General features: G+C 40.8%; 1 long non-coding RNA gene across 1 annotated transcript in view; it reads right to left on the reverse strand.

Moving 5' to 3' along the window:
- LOC309661055 overlaps positions 1 to 18,299 on the reverse strand; it is a 54,182-nt gene continuing 35,883 nt past the window's right edge. Inside the window, exon 2 of the long non-coding RNA XR_014263833.1 lies at positions 1 to 18,299. This exon is cut by the window's right edge and continues 15,574 nt beyond it. This is a non-coding gene — a long non-coding RNA (uncharacterized lncRNA).

Raw genomic sequence — 18,299 nt, forward strand, 5'->3', positions numbered from 1 at the left:
AAAAAAGTGAATTTATATGAACAGGTCAAAATATTTGGGGGGAAATATAACTTTCCTTATTCATCTAGGGGAATCATGATTTGTTTAATAAATTTTATAAGAGCGTTTTTACCGGTGAAAAAGTCATTACCTATATATACCCTGGTTTATTTTAAAAAGCATAATCTCAACTTCTTTAATTATAGCTTAAAGAGCAATCAAAGAGAGCAGACATTTGTGCTTCATCTGACCTATAACCAGGATTAAACCTTCTGAAAAAGAGTGAAAAGATCTTTATGAAGATCTTTTAACTTCATCTTCATTATGAAATCTGATCTTTTTACACTGAGTTGATTACAAAAAAATGTCCAAGAGAACACTCCTAAAATTTAAAATGAGAAGGGAAGGGGTGGGGTGGTATTTAGAACTTAAGGATTTTCCCAGGCCATCAGTTTTAAGATTTGACCCATTAATATATGTTTTCATTGGAATCCTAAAAGCAAAGAAAAGGTTTAATTGAGGGAAAATGATGGTTATTTGTTGAAACAATATAATTATTTGTTTGAACAGAAAATTACTCTAATTTACTTAAACTCCCATCCAGCTCAGGATTTCATTTTCATATCTGTTTCCTTTGACGTAGAAAATAAACATATTGGAAGCTGCTGAGAGATTTATTAGGACATCTTTATCTGAGCAAGAAATAATTAGAAATTGGCTACCTACCACTTTTGTGTATTCTTAAGAGTTTGTGTTTTGTGACCATAGAAGTTTTAGCACAATGAGCAAAGGAATAGTTTGTCAATTGCTGTGTTAATTTCAACAAGGAAGCCGCCAACCCAGGTCATTAAACAGCCACCTGGTTTGGTTGTTGTCTACATTGACTGAATTAACCTAATACTATACTTCCTCTGAAAAGGTGCACAATAGTCAAAAACCTCTAAGTAGGAACAGGAAGGAAGTTATGAGAACCTGATAGGAGTAGTTCGTCTCAAGAAACTGGTAAAGGTTGTCATGGTCAAGAAATTTCTTATAACAGGAGTTGCAAGTTTAAATATCCTTAGGAGCCGCAGAGATGACATGGAAGAGAGGTGAGGGTTGGAGTTATAATCAGGGGTGGTAAAGAACGTGACAAATTGGACAGCACATGCCCTGATTCAAGAAGCATTATCTACTACCCTCCTCCAGTCAGTTATGTGAGGTAAGAATGTCAGGAGAGGTCAGGAATCAGGAGTTTTCATTGAAATCTCCCAACTTTTAAATACTGGCTATTAATTCAACCCAAAGACTCAGACAGGGCCAAACCAAGAATGTCTGTAGATTGCATTCAACTCATGAGTCACCAGTTTATGATATCTGACATGTAACATCTGGGCTGCATCAACTTTGCATTTCTCAGTGTATATATATGTGTGTGCTTGTGTGTGTGGGGGTGTGTGTGTGTGTGTGTACACAGATGTAGATTTACATATCTTAGATCTATCTACATGGCCAAGGATGAGTCAAGTTGATGAATTAAAATAACAGCCCCCGCCCCCCCCAAAAAATCAGTCTGCTGATGGATCCCCTTCAGCTATGTGATAGACACTGGTAAGGCCAACAGGGTCACCCTCCAGATCCCCTCCCCTCCCAATTCTTCTTGAGCCTCCCAACTCCTACCTCTGCCCCAATTTCCCACCTTTGCTGTACTTCGGCCTCCAACAGGCAGAATCTGCAGTTCTTCTGTGCAGGACGCCTTAGACCAACAGAAGCCACTTTGCTGACAGGTGCAGAGAACCAGAGGTACATTCCCCCTAGGGCAGGCAGCCCTTAACTACTGACTTTCCGGCATGGGAGTATGAAAGCCTGACTCCCCTGTCTTGGATTGCGGTGACTTTGAGCTGGAACATCCACCCCAGAGCTCCCCTTCAGGATTAGGATGATGCTTCCTTCCACAGGACTTTGTCTCCACTCGACCCTTGTTTGGCTTTCTCCTCTTCCCCTTTCTGCTCCCCTATTCCCCTTTGGTCACCCCTGGGAGCAAGCCCTTCCTTGATAAATCGCTTGCACATAAACCCTCCCCTCAGAATTCTGCTGAAACCAACCTAAGAGCACCAGCCTCCACTGCACCTTAATTTCCTCTTCCTTATTATGAGGACAATAATGTTACCTACCTCATAGGGTGATTGCGATGATTAAATGACTTAGCGTGTATAAAGAGCGTAGAACAATCTCTGGCAATCACTATGTAAGTGTTGGCTGAAAGTATCTCTCATGATGTTAAGAAGATACAAATAAAAATGAAACCATCATCATCCTGTCTTTCAGCCAAGTTCTGTTTTCTAATGCAAGCACATATTGACTTAAACTTTGGAGATATATATATATATATATATATATATAGTAGGATATAGTCTTGCAATCCTTTTGGGCAGGAATTAAGTAAATTATACTTGCTTAGGACTTACGGCTTTGAAGTATATATATATTTATATATATATATATATATATATATATATATATATATATATATATATATATATATAGCTCAATACATCTTTCTGTTTTCCAAGATGTACATATGACCACATGACACGCCTCTGTGATGAAGCAGGATCCCAAAAACAAACCCAACCTAAGCGCAGAATGGAGGGTGTGTTTATAGGTGGCAAAACCACCAGACCGTGGCACGGGACATCACAGACACATCAGACATCCTAATGAAGCATCACAATTGATTCAGCTGCAGCCCATCTGTCAAATGAACAGGCCATAGTAAGCTTAACTCCCATGGTCCATTTGTTTCTTCAACATTGATGTGGCTTAAGCTTCCCGTCTTTCCTGCAGAAACAGGCATCTCTTTCCAAATTTCTCCATTGTTGTCAACAGCACCATCATCTTTCTAATCCCTCAAGATTACAAGCTTAGGATAGTTTATTTCCAAATTCATACCCCCAAACCAATCTATCATCATGTTTTGCTTACTGTTTTTTCATGAAGCTCAGCAGATCTTTTCCTTTCTGAAGCTGCCACTGTAATTAATATAAGCCCTAATATGTCATGTTTGGGGATTCCCACTGCTGACTTGTTCTCATGCCTTCTTGTCTCTTCTGTCTTCAAGTCAGTGTCAATATAGCTGGTAGAATACTCTTTTAGACTTTTCATGATTTCTTTCTATAACCAAAGTGCATGTATAACCTGCTCAAATTATTTAAAATAAAAGTACATAGTGCAACCTATGTGCCTGTTCTAAGTGCTTTACAAATACGAACAACCCTCCAAGGTAGGTGCTATTATTGCCCCGGTTTTATAAATGAGGAAACTGAGAGACAAATAACTTGCCTGAGGTTATCAAGCTAGTAGATGTCAGAGCCACGACTCAAAGTCACAGCAGTCGGGTTCCAGGGTCCATGCACTTACTGTCAGGCACCTACTGACATACTGCAACACCAGCCCTGCCTCCCGATCAATACTGGCTGTCACCATTGTCAACCTTTACCACTACCTTCTCCCAAACCCTCTGTTATCCTCATTTCTGAGTTAATGTGTGTCATTTTGTAGAAACGTTCTGGGAATGGTGAGAAGATGGCTTGCTTGGGAGATTTAAGGAGGAAAATCATAGGAAATAACACTGGGGTGGGTGATCTTTTGGTGAAGAATCAGGCTACAATTATAGGCTGATCTACTCATGAACACACTAACTAGTGAATGTATCTATCACTGGCTCTAAAAATGTTAATAATCTCAGTTTTTCCAGCCTCCCACCTTGAGATATGTTCTTAGGGAACCTGGCCAGAGACTGCTTTATGGCCCCACTAAGTCCTTTTCCCCACAGACCAGGAACCAACCTCACAAAGAGCTTATGTGTAACTCTCATTTTCTTGGATTCCTTAAACCTCCAAGACTCTTCCTCAAAGGTTGGAGCAGGGATTATCTCTCTTTGTTTGAGAGTATTAATTCCAAATTTCCAATGCCATCTCTTCAATACTTTTCCAGGATGCCTAAGGGGTCTTCATGCCGATAGAACCCAAATGGCCTGCTGAATGTCCCAAAGACCCCATGAGAAATGTAAACATTAGGATACACTTATGACTCTACTACACTTGAATATATATATATTTTTTTAACTTAATGACTTTGAGGATTACAAGTAATGCTTCCATTATTACCACACTGATGTAGGTTACTTCACGCTCAGAAGGCCTGCCTGAATTCTTATTTACCTTGAAACAAACTAAATTTGGCTGTGGCCATGAATCTTTAGTAATTTACCCATCCTTGCCCTACTTTGCCCACCCACACAATTAATTTTCAAAGTAATTGCTTAAATGATCATTAACATCTTCCTTAGGAAAACATTAATATCTGCTGAATCTTTTAACCAAAATATAATTACTAGGGGTGGTTTCATAAACAATTACAATGAAGTGCTAAAAATCAACAAAAATATAATATGTTCCAAAACCTTTGCAACATAACTATTAAACTGAAGAAAATAAAGACTTCAAATATATGTGGTTCATTCACCGCATGGAATGGCTTAATACAGTAAAATACCAAAACAATACTATAGAATGTACTTTATTGTATTTCTTCAAACTAACTCAATTATAGAGCCATATAGCAGGAGCAGATTGTGGTTATTTCGTTGGGGTGAACATAAGCTTTTAAATTATTGTTTCAATTGCTGAACCCAAAGGGAGGTGACAAAGAATAGTTGGACATTAATTCCTTTAAAATTATCCCCTGAGGGAATATAGCAACAATTTTATTTCATTGTAACTGAAACATAATATCAATATGCCTCCCCCAACTGGGTCAAACATGATACATGACAGAACCATCGGCAGCAGATGAGTTGGTGGCATGAGGATCAAAGCAGGAAGGGGGCAGAAGGTACTCAAAGTCAAATTCTCTTGGCCAAAATTAATTAAATTTGCAGATTTTAAATATTCCTTATGATACTGTCTCAGGATTCAGAGCAAGGTTGTAGAGGGTTTGTCATCTTATATAAAGTTCTGCTCCTAGCTGAAATCTTAACTTCAATAGTCAGATATAGCCCACACCACCCTAGGTATCTCTATTAAATAATTCCTGGAGGGGATCTTTACAAAAGATTAGTTAAAAATGCCAAAACCCATTTTAAAGCATCAATACTGTATAAAGCTTGCCATATATTAATTTGGGCATCAATAATCACCATTCAAGCATGAATTCATACCAAATCTCATTTTAAAAGAGGTGTAATTTACATTATTAAAATATAAAGAAATGTAGAAAATTAGTAAGAGAAAATTAAGCGTAGTAAAATATTTGAAGGCAAGGTTAGTACATTAAAATATAATGTACAGGGCTTCCCTGGGGGCGAAGTGGTTGAGAATCTGCCTGCCAATGCAGGGGCACGGGTTCGCGCCGTGGTCTGGGAAGATCCCACATGCCGCGGGGCAACTAGGCCCGTGAGCCACAACTACTGAGCCTGCGCGTCTGGAGCCTGTGCGCCGCAACAGAGAGGCCGCCATAGTGAGAGGCCCGCGCACAGCGATGAAGAGTGGCCCCTGCTCGCCGCAACTAGAGAAAGCCCTCGCATAGAAACGAAGACCCAACACAGCCAAAAATAAATAAATAAATTAATTAATTAATTTTAAAAAAAAGAAAAGTAGGTAAACATATATATTTAAAAATATATACATATATAATGTACAGTTGTGAGAAATAGTTAACAAAACTGGTTCTAAGCTTCATAGAGGCCAAAGCAAAGAGAAAAATATCTTAATGTATGAAATACACAGAATTCATAAACATAAGAACAGAACACTTTTTCAGTGGAAATCAGTCTTTCTTAGTATTAAGATCTGAAAGTAATTTTTTTCATACTCCTTCATAAAAGAGGTCTGGGCGAATTCAATTTTAGCCATAGAATCTTCCTCAACAGCCCAGTACATGTGCTCTTTCCTTTTTCCAAACTCTTAACATGTTCATTTGTCTTTCATTCCAAAATGTTTATTGAGTACCTGGCATTTGTGTCAGATGCTGGGGAATTCAATGGTTGAGCAGAACAGCCCCAATCTTGCTATGGAGTTTATAGTCGGTGAGCCAGAGAGAAATGAAGTTTTTGAAAACCGCATAAACAAACATGTAATTATAATATATATCTATAATGCAATATATAAATATATATAATTACAAACTATGATCAGTGCTATAAAGGAAATCTATGAGGTACTATGAAAGCAAGTGGCTTGATCTACCTTTAAAGGCCAGAGAACACACCCCTGAGGAAATGAATGAAGTTTGTGCTTGGAACTACAAAAGGAGTGAGTACTACCTCATTTAATACTACATTGTGTAAATGCTGGAGAGGGTGTGGAGAAAAGGGAACCCTCTTGCACTGTTGGTGGGAATGTAAATTGATACAGCCACTATGGAGAACAGTATGGAGGTTTCTTAAGAAACTAAAAATAGAACTACCATACGACCCAGCAGTCCCACTACTGGGCATATACCCTGAGAAAACCGTAATTCAAAAAGAGTCATGTACCACAATGTTCATTGCAGCTCTATTTACAATAGCCAGGACATGGAAGCAACCTAAGTGTCCATCGACAGATGAATGGATAAAGAAGATGTGGCACATATACACAATGGAATATTACTCAGCCATAAAAAGAAATGAAATTGAGTTATTTGTAGTGAGGTGGATGGACCTAGAGTCTGTCATACAGGGTGAAGTAAGTCAGAAAGAGAAAAACAAATACCGTATGCTAACACATATATATGGAATCTAAGAAGAAAAAAAAAAAAGATCATGAAGAACCTAGGGGCAAGATGGGAATAAAGACTCAGACCTACTAGAGAATGGACTTGAGGATACGGGGAGTGGGAAGGGTAAGCTGGGACAAAGTGAGAGAGTGGCATGGACATATATACACTACCAAATGTAAAACAGATAGCTAGTGAGAAGCAGCCGCATAGCACAGGGAGATCAGCTCGGTGCTTTGTGACCACCTAGAGGGGTGGTATAGGGAGGGTGGGAGGGAGGGAGACGCAAGAGGGAAGAGATATGGGGATATATGTATATGTATAACTGATTCACTTTGTTATAAAGCAGAAACTAACATGCCATTATAAAGCAATTATACTCCAATAAAGATGTAAAAAAAAATACTACATTGTGTTTTGGGGATTTTTTTTCCCTACTGTTTAAGGGGGAGGGAATCTGGTCTTGTTTTCCAAATTTCCCTTGTGGATGCTGAGCCCCTCTTGGCATAAATCATACCTTCTCCTTCTGTATCCTCCATCCTGCCTCAACCATGTCAGGGACACTGCAGTACTCAAGAAACCCTTGATTCGGTCAACTGCAATTGAAGAAGAATACAATATAGTTTAATACCACCACCACCAAAAGCACTCAGCAAGAAAATATAGCTCCCTTAGCCTCAACTCTTAGTACTTTGGACTAACGAATGTTTTAATTGACGGGAAATTCAAATACATCTTCCAATCACTTTATTATTATTACAAGTTTTCAGGGGGACTGGACTTCCCCTGCAGAGAAATTTAAGCTGGAGAGCTGGAAAAACCCATGCTTTGTCACAAGCTGGGACTTTCTCTTCACATGCTGTTTCTCTTCTGCTCACAGTAACTGATATTTCAATATTCCCTCTGCAGCAAATAACCAAGCAGCACCTGCAGACCTGTTCTCTTGTTGCTACCATAACAAATTGCTAATTATTCACAAATACAGCCAAACTGTTGCAACATGCCACTGAGGTCACTTAAACCAGTCTCAACTTCTCTCTTCCCCTTTTCTCCTTTTTTTCAACTTCCCGTCTTCCTTCCCTCCCTCTCTTTTCTTTCCTGTAACCCTCACACGCATCTCTCTCCCCTTCTAACCCTACTAGCTTCCCTTCTCAGGATGTAAAAATAATAAAACCTGACGATGCTGCATCATGACGCAAAGCCTGTGGAGATCAGTGATTATGCGCTTGGTGACTTCACCCCTAGATTCGGGCTTTTCCTGCCTGGAGGTGCAGGAGATGCGGCTGGCCTTGGACTATCCCTGCGTGTTTGTAGGCGGCAGTCAAGGTATAGGCAAGGAAAGAAGGTCCGGCAGAATAAAAGGGAACTGATGTTCCTATCCTACATGGAGCAGGAGCAAATAGCAAGGGAAGATATTAATAATGAAACCAGTGGGAATGGGCAGAGAGCAAGGCTGGAACCCAAAGAGAAAGCCCTCAATGGGGAATGAGCAATGTATAGTTAGGGAGTTTGGGTTAGAAAACAGATTTTCGAGGAATTCCCAGAACCGAGGACATAAGAGACAGACCTTAGTCTTGGGCTGAGTCTGGAAGGAGGAATCACTGTTGAGGGTCCTTTGTCCAGATAACCTTTTTCCCCCAGCTTTATTGAGATATAATTGACTTAACGTTGTGTAAATTTAAGGTATACAACATGTTAATTTGATACACTTGTATATTGCAAAATGATTACAACCATGGCATTAGCTAATGCCTCCATCACGTCACATGACTACCATGGCAGAGCGATGAGGGAGTGTGCAGTTAACTGCAGCACTCTGGGGTCAGATGACCCAAATTGGAATCCTGATTCTGCTTCTTAAGCTACATGACCCTGGGCAAGTGACTTACCTTCTCTAAGCCTCATTGCCTGATCTGTAAAATGGGGAGAATAATATGAACTACAGTGGTAATTGCCCAAGAAGTGGTAGCTCTTATTATTTCTTCTTCTACTATTACTATTCTAACAATGTCTAGCGTATGGTAGGTGCTAAATTTTGTTATTGTTGTTGACTGTGGAAGGGATATATGTGCTATCTTGGAAAAGTAAGGAAAAGTTCTTCTCATAGAACAAAGTGCAACCAATCAACAGACTTTAAAAAACTTCTTTCAAGGGGCTTCCCTGGTGGCGCAGTGGTTGGGAATCCGCCTGCTAATGCAGGGGACACAGGTTCGAGCCCTGGTTCAGGAAGATCTCACATGCTGCGGAGCAGCTAGGCCCGTGCGCCACAACTACTGAGCCTGCGCTCTAGAGCCCACGCACCTAGAGCCGGTGCTCCAAGACGAGAGAGGCCACTACAATGAGAGGCCCGCGCATGGCAATGAAGAGTAGCCCCTGCTCACCGCAACTAAAAAGAAAGCCCACGCACAGCAACAAAGACCCAACGCAGCCAAAAATAAATAAATTTAAAAAAAAAAAAGAAATGTATTTCCAATAAAAATTTAAAAAAAAAAACTTCTTTCACATATTACGAACGTTGGCTGGATATTAAAGAGCTTGTGTTAAGCCCTGACAGTCCCCATGTGGCCACAGAGCACTGTCCTATGCTTATTTTCCTGGATGTCCCCCTATCATACGATCGGGTTTGTTTCACTCTTTGGGAGCTACAATCTGCCAATGGAAACATCAGCATCCTCTTCCCTCAGGCCAGCAAGCTATGCTATGGAAAGGAAAACAGCCCTCTTGACCTGCACTTAGATGCAACCTTGATTTGGGGCAGCCAGGAGCTGAGAGGCTGGACCTCAGTGTTGATGGTCTCTGGGCAAAGATCACAGTTCTGATGATGTGGATTTCTATCAACAGCATGGCAAGAAAAGTGACTGCAAGTCATCTGCACTCTCTATGACCCTGACAATGTGACTGTTAGGACCACCCATGCCAGTTTGGATGACTAAAGCAAATGAGAAGCCTTAAATAAACCAAGCGGAGATGTCAAAATATTAAGATGGTCAGATTCCATCTGGCATACTGTGTTGAATTTTGGAGACCATATTTTAAGTGAATATCCTAAAGTTGCGGCCCAAGAATAGCAACAAGATGAGAAAGATAATGATAATTTATGGACCACAGCACACAGATGTGTCAGGTACTGAATTAAGAACTAAAAAACACTTAATAAGCATCATCCCATGGAATGTTCACCACAGCCCCATAAGAGAGCTAGTGGTCCCCATGTGACAGACAAAAACACAAATACTAGAGAACTATAGGTAAAGTTTCTAAAGTCACAGCTAAAAAGCTATGAAGATGAGTTACAGCCTCAGGTCTGTTTCATTCCAAAGTCTCTCCCCTTTACAGTTACAGAGATTTGGGACATGACCTTTCAGAAGAGGCTGGGAGCACTTGAGAATGGCCAAGATGGAGAAGAATTGACAAAGACAAGACACAGCATTTGTCTTCATTGTAAGAAAAAAAAAATTTTTTTTTCTATTTAGCTACAGACCTTGATTCTAGGATGGAAACTTCTTAGAAGCAGGTTTGACTTAATATAAATAGGAATTCTCCAACAGCCTGAGCTGACTTAACAAAGAAATGGGCAGATGGGCAAGTTCTGAACGTCCCTACATATTCAAGCAATAGCCCAGTGTTCTTCTGACAAGGAATGTGGTAGAGAGACCCTTGCATCAGGTGATGGCCAGACCATTACTTCTAAGATCTCATCAATACCAAGATTATGCAGTCTTGAGTCAGCATTTGCATTGTGTATTATCAGGTCATGTTGCACGCACAACAGGCCAGCTCTTGCATAGAGCAGTGTCTAAAGGAGGACTCTTCTGATCTCAAATGACTGAAGGCCCAACTCAAACTGGCCTAAGCAAAAAATAATAAAAATGGAAATAAATAAACCAGAGGGAACATACTGGCTCAAGCAATTGAAAAGTCATGTAGCTGTGGATGTGGCTAGAAATACCACTGGATCTAGTCACAAATAATAGCTTCAGGATCTGACTTCTTCCTTTTTATCCCTCAGCTCTGCTCCATCTCTCTTGAGTGAGTCTCGCTTATAACATCAAGATGGCTTCCAGAATTTCTAGGGGACTACATCCTTCCACGTTCAAAACCATCATGAGAAAAAAAAAAGTTGAGCTAAGTGTGTTTGTCCCAACCTTCCAATGAGTCCTGTGATTCACTTTGATAAAACTGGCTTCAGGACCTATTATGTCCAGAGAAATGAGAAGGTCTGATTGACCTGGGCCAGGCCACAAGTCAATTCCCAGGAGACCCACCCAGACCACGCAGACAGAAGTGGGGAAAGACTAGATGTTTTACTCATTCAGTGAACATTATTCTATAAAAAAAGAATGAAATAATGCAATTTGCAGCAACATGGTTGGACCTAGAGATTATCACACTAAGTGAAGTAAGTCAGATAGAGAAAGACAAATATCATATGATATCACTTATGTGTGGAATCTAAAAAAATGATACAAATGAACTTATTTACAAAACAGAAATAGATTCACAGACATAGAAAACAAACTTATGGTTACCAAAGGGAAAAGGGGGAGGATAAATTGGGAATTTGGGATTAACAAATGTACACTACGATATATAAAATAGATAAACAACAGGGACCTACTATATAGCACAGGGAACTATATTCAGTATCTTATAATAACCTATGATGGAAAAGAATCTAATATATATATAATATATACATACATATTTATACGTAACTGAATCACTTGGCTGTATGTGTGAAACGCTGTAAATCAACTACAACTTTAAAAAATGAATATTATTGAGGACCTACTATGTGAATAGAGCATTGTGCTGAGCACCAGCGAGCATACAAAGATGACTAAAAAAATCAAACCTGTTGTGTATGACAGCTAAAGACAAGGACGGTTCATTTGTACTGAATGACATTTAGGAAGCGGTTTTATACTCATCATTTTGCCTTTGTGTAGGAAATCTTATTTTTCTTATATTATGAAATCTGGGGAACCTCTCACTGGTTCTCAATCGAGACAATTTTACTGTCCAGTCCCCACCTCCTGGGGATCATTTGACAACATCTGGAGACAACTTTTGTTGTCACAAGCAGAGGAATGCTCCCAGCATCTGGTGGGAAGAGGCCAGGGTGCTGCTAAACATCCTATAATACACAGGACAACTCCTGAAAAAAAAAAAATATGCAATGCAAAATGTCAATAGCACTGAGGTTGAGAAACCCTCCTGTAATGGAAAGCACATTGCATTTGCAATGTCCAGAAGCCTCCCTGTTACAGGTAAAACTCTATGGTACTGTAGTAACTGATAGCACAACAGTATAGCTCTAAAATGGGAGAGGTGTGCCACATTCAGATTGGAACAAAGGGTAGAGAATCAGGCCTGGGTTCTGCTTCCTGCACAGGCACTGCTAGTAATTGCTCACAGGTGGTTGGTCACCTACTCTCTCATCCTAATGAAACCATCCCCAACTGGAACGCACACCACGTTACCTTCCAGCTTCCAAACTGATCACCCAACAATCAGTAACCCAGGATCACTAGGAATTCATACCTGCTGGAAACTAGCCAGACAGCTAATGAATTGCACAGGGTTGCTGTCAAACACACGTCTTTAATTGGTCAAGAGACCTAACTTCATTTCAAAACTATTTGCTTGCCTCGCAGATGGGTGTTCCAGATGTCAAGGACAGAATTCTGTTGATGATCCAGGAACTGTGCCAAAAATATTTGCTGGCAGTACTCCAAGGAATTGACTTCACACTCTTTGCAGTGGGCTAGAGTCGGCCAGTGGTCGTGTGAGGGTTCTTATTGAATTTGTGCTGCACAACCAGACCTCACGGCCCAGAAACTTCATCAGCCTACAGTGAAATTCTGCCTACACTATCACTTTAGCACGTCTGAAGCAGACTGGCAGATTGAAGGACAGAACATGAAAAAAAAATATGACTGAAACTGTATTATTTCAAACCAAAGAGCCTTCTTCTGCCTTTCTGCCTCATTCTGAATTTGCAAAATCCTGCTATAATAAACTAATCCATGGATAGTCAAATATCATCACTTTTAGGCCATGTCTATTCAACTCCCCCAACACTATCATTTTATTTATTCAATTTTACCAATGGGGAAACAAATCAATGGTTTGACTAATTTAGCATTGATTTCACTTAAATCGGTAGTTCTCAATTTTGGCTTTATGTTGGGACCACTTATGGAGCTTTTATAAGTCCTAGTACCCAAGCCACTCCCTCGACAAATTCTTACGATTATGTAAGAATCTCTGGAGGTGGAAACCAGGAATCAGTATTTTTAAAGCTCTCCTGGTGATTCTAAAGCACTCCTGCCTACACGTCCATATTTCCCACTTTATGATCTGGTTACCATGAATGACTTAAGGAGGCTTAGACTATAAGCATGACCTGAGACTTACCACTAATGAAGGAAAAAGGAAGGAAAGAAAGGGAGGAGGAAGAAAGAGAGGGAGGAAGGGAGGGAGGAAGGGAGGAAGAAGGAAGGAAGGAAAGAAGGAAGGAAGGAAGGGAGGGAGGAAGGGAGGAAGGAAGGGAGGAAATTCATTTCAGACCATTGCTATAGGTTCATTAGACTTGGAATTTGGGTTTCATGTATGCATAACTTCCTCTCTATTAACAATAAAAAAGTAGCTGTTCAGTTCTCTTGTGCAGCAATAATTCTGCATAGTGAAAGTGATTTTCTACAGTTTATGCAAGTAGAAAAGAAAATCATAAACATTTTAGAATGGATAGTGTAGTCAACGCTGAGATAGATCATTTTCTGGTATTACTACTTGTTTACCCATGCTAATAAAAATATTGAGCCACAGCCAACTGCATGGTGGTTGGGGACAGAGGAGAGACTTCTCAATTTCATGTTAGTCAATTCAGGGAAGCACAGATGACTTCTATGCATTTGCGTTAGCCTTAACTAGAGACCACAGCTCTGTTATAGATTCTTGGCTTCACTTGGGTCATTAGAGCTAAGAGATGCCACCCACCTCCTTGAGCTTAGATTTTCCTAAAATAGTGGGACATAAAAGACGGGACGAACGTTCTTCTTCCCTGGTACAGGAGAGTTCTCTGGCAATTAGCTTCTCTGCAGGATCGAAAACTACCCTTAAAAACTTCATAAATTCTGCCTGAGAGTTATGTTTTTCCAAGCCTAGGTTGCTAGTACAAGCTGTTTCCTGAAATTAATGACCAGTTGGAGAGAATATATGTTTGGAATCTGCATCCATGTAGGCTGTATAACCATCTCAGGACTAGATCCCTTTTTCCTGGGAGTGGTATGCTTCTCATAGCCCCTGATAGCTCATCATAAAAGGTTGTTGCTGGACTTCCCTGGCAGTTCACTGGTTAAGACTCCGCACTTCCAGTGCAGGGGGCGGAGGTTTGATCCCTGGTCGGGGAACTAAGATGCCGCATGGCACGGCCAAAAAACAAGGTCTTTGCTAAATTACTTGCCGTCACTCCCAGTGGAGACAGGAATGTTTGATACCATTTCAGGCAGTGAGGATAGGTGGACGGCAAGGCAGATGCAGAGAGGGTATGGGGCGGTAGGCCTACTCGGCTGAGGCTTCAAACGTACACTCAACTTTATCTCCAAAGCATGGAATTCACAGAGTCACCAAGATGACTGGGAAGATTCAAAGGAGTTATTCATTACATCCATTTCATGTATACCCCACTAGCTGTCTATGGTGCCTCTAATATATTATGAGTTAATATTTTAATAAATTCTGAATTTCTTATGAATAACATCATTACCTTGCATTGTTTTTTCATGTGTTAAAAGTGCTAATATATTAAATGTGGACATTTACTATACACTACGATTTTTATAAACATGTTTGGATACGTCTTTTTTTTAAAATGAACCTCAAACTATGGAAGTGGTCAAGGTCTCTCTCAAATTCTGAGGGGCCAGCGTGAAAGAGTGTGCATCAGGAGATGGTCAGCAGAACCCTTCCAGAGGGAGCAAGGTATTCCATGTGGCTCTGTTCTCTGAAGCTCGGCAGGGGCTGGGGTTTGGTAGCCCTTTGATCTCCCACATGCTGACAGAGCCACATTCGGCTCTCCCTCGAGCTGGCATAAAGGAGAGACCGGATCCCCTTTGAACGGTTCCTGCCCAACAGAATGCAGACAGATGCTGGGGGAGGAGGTACCCCCAGTGCAGAGGCCTGCTGGATTAACCCTCTGCCCGTCGGCTGCTCTTTCACACCTTCCCTGGTGAGCAACCAAAGGCTGAGTTCAAAGGATACACAAGTAGGGCCCTGGCCTCACTGGTGAGCACTACAGTACCATATCCTGAGAAGCTGGACATGCCCTAGACCTTGAGTTGAAGACTTTTAAACTTATGTCTATGGGTTTTCTCAGATGATGACTCTACAGTAGAAAATTTTTCTCAGTGCCCCAGCACCATGGTTAGAGGAGCTATTGCTAATAAGAAGGGGGAGTACAAGTGGTTAGGCTAAATAATTTTTAAAAGAGCCAGTTCTAAACTAGTTGTAATAACAGAGCCAAGGATGATGGAGTAGTTTCCTACTGCAGCTGTAACAAATTACCACAAACTTAGTGGCTTAAAACAACACGAATTTAATATCTTATAGTCCCAGAGGTCAGAATTCCAAAATGGGTCTCACTGGGCTAAAATCAAGGTGTCAGCAGGGTTGCATTCCTTCTGAGGTTCTAGGGGAACATCTGTGTTCTTGCCTTTTCCAGTTTCTAGACACGCATTCCTTGGCTTGTGGACCCTTCCTCCATCTTCAAAGCCAGCAACGGTAAGGCAAGTCCTTCTCACCGAGCATCTCTCTGGTTCTGTCTTCTGATTCCCTCTTCCACATTTACCCTTGTGATTACCTTGGGCCCACCCAGATAACCCAGGTTAATTTCCCTATTTTATGTTTAAATTCTTTTTCTTGGCAATTTTTAAAATTTTATTTTTCCCAGTTTCACTGAGATATATTTGACATTTCATTAAGATATAATTCCCTGAGATTATTGTATTAGTTTAAGTTGTACAACATAATGATTTGAGATATAGATATATATAGATATATATATAGTGAAATGATCATCACAGTAACATTTAGTTAACATCCATCATTTCACATTGTTACAATTTTTTCCTTATAATGAGAACTCTGAAGATCTATTCTCTTACCTATATTTTTGTATTCTATGGAAATACCATAATCTCCCTATTATAAAGTCAGATGATTAGCAGCCATAATTCCATCTGCAAGCCTAACTCCCACTTTCCCCACAACATGTAACCTAACATCTTCATGGGCTCCAGGGATGGGGAGGTAGACCTCTTTGGGAGGTCATTATTCTTCTCCCATAGGCGACATGGATACATTCCAATTGGAGATCAAACAGGCTTTTATTAACAGACATCTATTGAACACCAGTTTGCACCAGGGGCGTAAACACTAGACATGAGGGGAGAAGGCAGTGCGAGAAGTAACAGGATGCATGCCTCGGCAAAGAGGAAGGAATGGCTTACTCTGCTCGGTGGGACAGGGAAGTTCTCACGCGGAACGTGCCGTTTATCCAAGAATCTCACTTATTTCCGCCACTTTCCTGACAGTCACGTCAGAGCTGCAAAACTAAGTAGACAAATGGGTTCGTGTACCATCCTCATCGTTGCTAATGTTTAATGGAGCACTTACTGCACGCCAGGTACTGTCCTAAGATGCTTTACTTATACTAACTCATTAAACCCTCACAACAATCCAATGAGACAAGTGCTGGTATCTCTTTAGTGGAGAAGGAACCTGAGGCCCAGAGTTTGCATAACTTGCCCAAGTTCGCAGAGCTGGAAAATACTCTTGCTCTCCCTCCTTCTGCTGGCTGTGTTTGTCATTGCTGTGGCAAAGAGACAGGCAGAAAATGGTCATAGTAGTGGTAATAGTCATAGCAAGTGTTTATTGAATGTTTTCTCTTTACCAGGTGCAGTACTAAGTGTCCTACATACGTGAACTCAATCCCAGTGACACCCCTGAAATATATTTATTATTCCCACTGTCCTAATAAATACATAGAAACTCAAAGACATCCACTTGACCATGGTCACCTAATCAGAAAGTGGTGTTCCAGTTCATCTAGCTTCAAGCCCTGTGCTTGGCAAGAGAAAAACAAGGAGGAAAAGCATGGCTCAGTGCCGTGGTTCTCAAACTTCAGTGTGCCTGAGAATCACCTGGAAGGCTGGTTAAAGTCCAGATGTTTCTGATTCAGCGGGAATCTAGTTAGATCTAGAGCTCTAAGCTGTGGCTATGGCAGAAGGAAATGACAGCTTCCTGGTTCTTTCAGCACTTCAGCTATGTTGAACTTTGACCTTTGCCTCCAACCATCATGTGAAAACCTTCACCATAGAAACATATGGGTGATATGCTCATGGAGTCAGGCCTCCCAGAAACCTGGGAGACAATTTCATCTCAGGAGAGCCTTACTAGAGCCAACCCTATTCTCCCAGAACTTCTGGTAACAGTGATGGGGACATTTGTGGCATCAAAAACCTGGTGGGTCTGTGAGGACTGAGAAAAGAGCTTGGAGACATGAGCACTTATACAAATTGTATCATTATTTTTTTTCTTTAAAGGGTAAACGTTGTCTCATTTCAAACATTTCTCCTTCAGTCATGTACTTGAAACAAAACCAGCGCCAGAGTCTTTTGGATTTGATGAAAGGTTAGCTTCATTTTTCCCCAGAAGAAGTTCCATCCCTCTGCCAACCTCCTCATCATTAACCACTGATCATAACCCTCAGCTTGCACTTTCAGACACGCCTGGTAGAGTTCTCTTTTAAGATGCTAAAATCACCAGAAAGAGCCATAGACTCTGAGAAAATTTTCAGTTGTTAAGATACAACAACAAAATTGACTTACTGAACACTTTCAATATTATCTCCTTTGGACACAAAATATGTTCCCAGGAGAGTTAATCTGATAAAATAAAATGAGAGGCCAATGTCATGATTTATTAGAGAGATAGTTCTTGGAGAAGTAACGTCCAGGCCCTGGAGTAAGGGCTGATAAACACTTGGAAAACAGGGCCATGAGCATCAAGAAAGTCTGGTGTCTGTTATGCAAGTCTGTGAGAAAATTAGAGATAAAAAATGTCAGTCTGTGTCCCTATTTCTTAAACATTGCAGACGTGTGTGCTTACACACACACACACACACACACTTTTTTTAAAGGGTACCCAGAATTTATTTTAATCAGGTATGGTAAGACATGACAACATGAAAATGATGGTCATGAAGGAAGAAGTTTCTTATACTCACATATTCCTAGAAACAGGAGGCATGAGACACCACACAGGGCCACCCGGGGAAGCACCAGGGTTGGTGAGGAGGCAGAAGGAGTGAGGGGAAAACATGGGCAAGAGCCTTTATTGTGGTTTTTGTGGGAAGGGTAAGCAGGCTTAGGCTAGTTTGAATAAATTCAGCGAGTTCTGGGGCATAGGGGCTGTCCCTGGTTGTCTGGTATCTGGCCTTGGAGTGATCAGGGAGGGTAAATAGTGGCCCAGAGTGTGAGAATCCAGTAGAGAAGGTGTTTGGGGGAGAGGGTGGACTT

Source organism: Balaenoptera physalus (genome assembly GCF_965194825.1).
Source record: "Balaenoptera physalus genome assembly, chromosome: 5".
In the NCBI taxonomy this organism is placed as follows: Eukaryota; Metazoa; Chordata; class Mammalia; order Artiodactyla; family Balaenopteridae; genus Balaenoptera; species Balaenoptera physalus.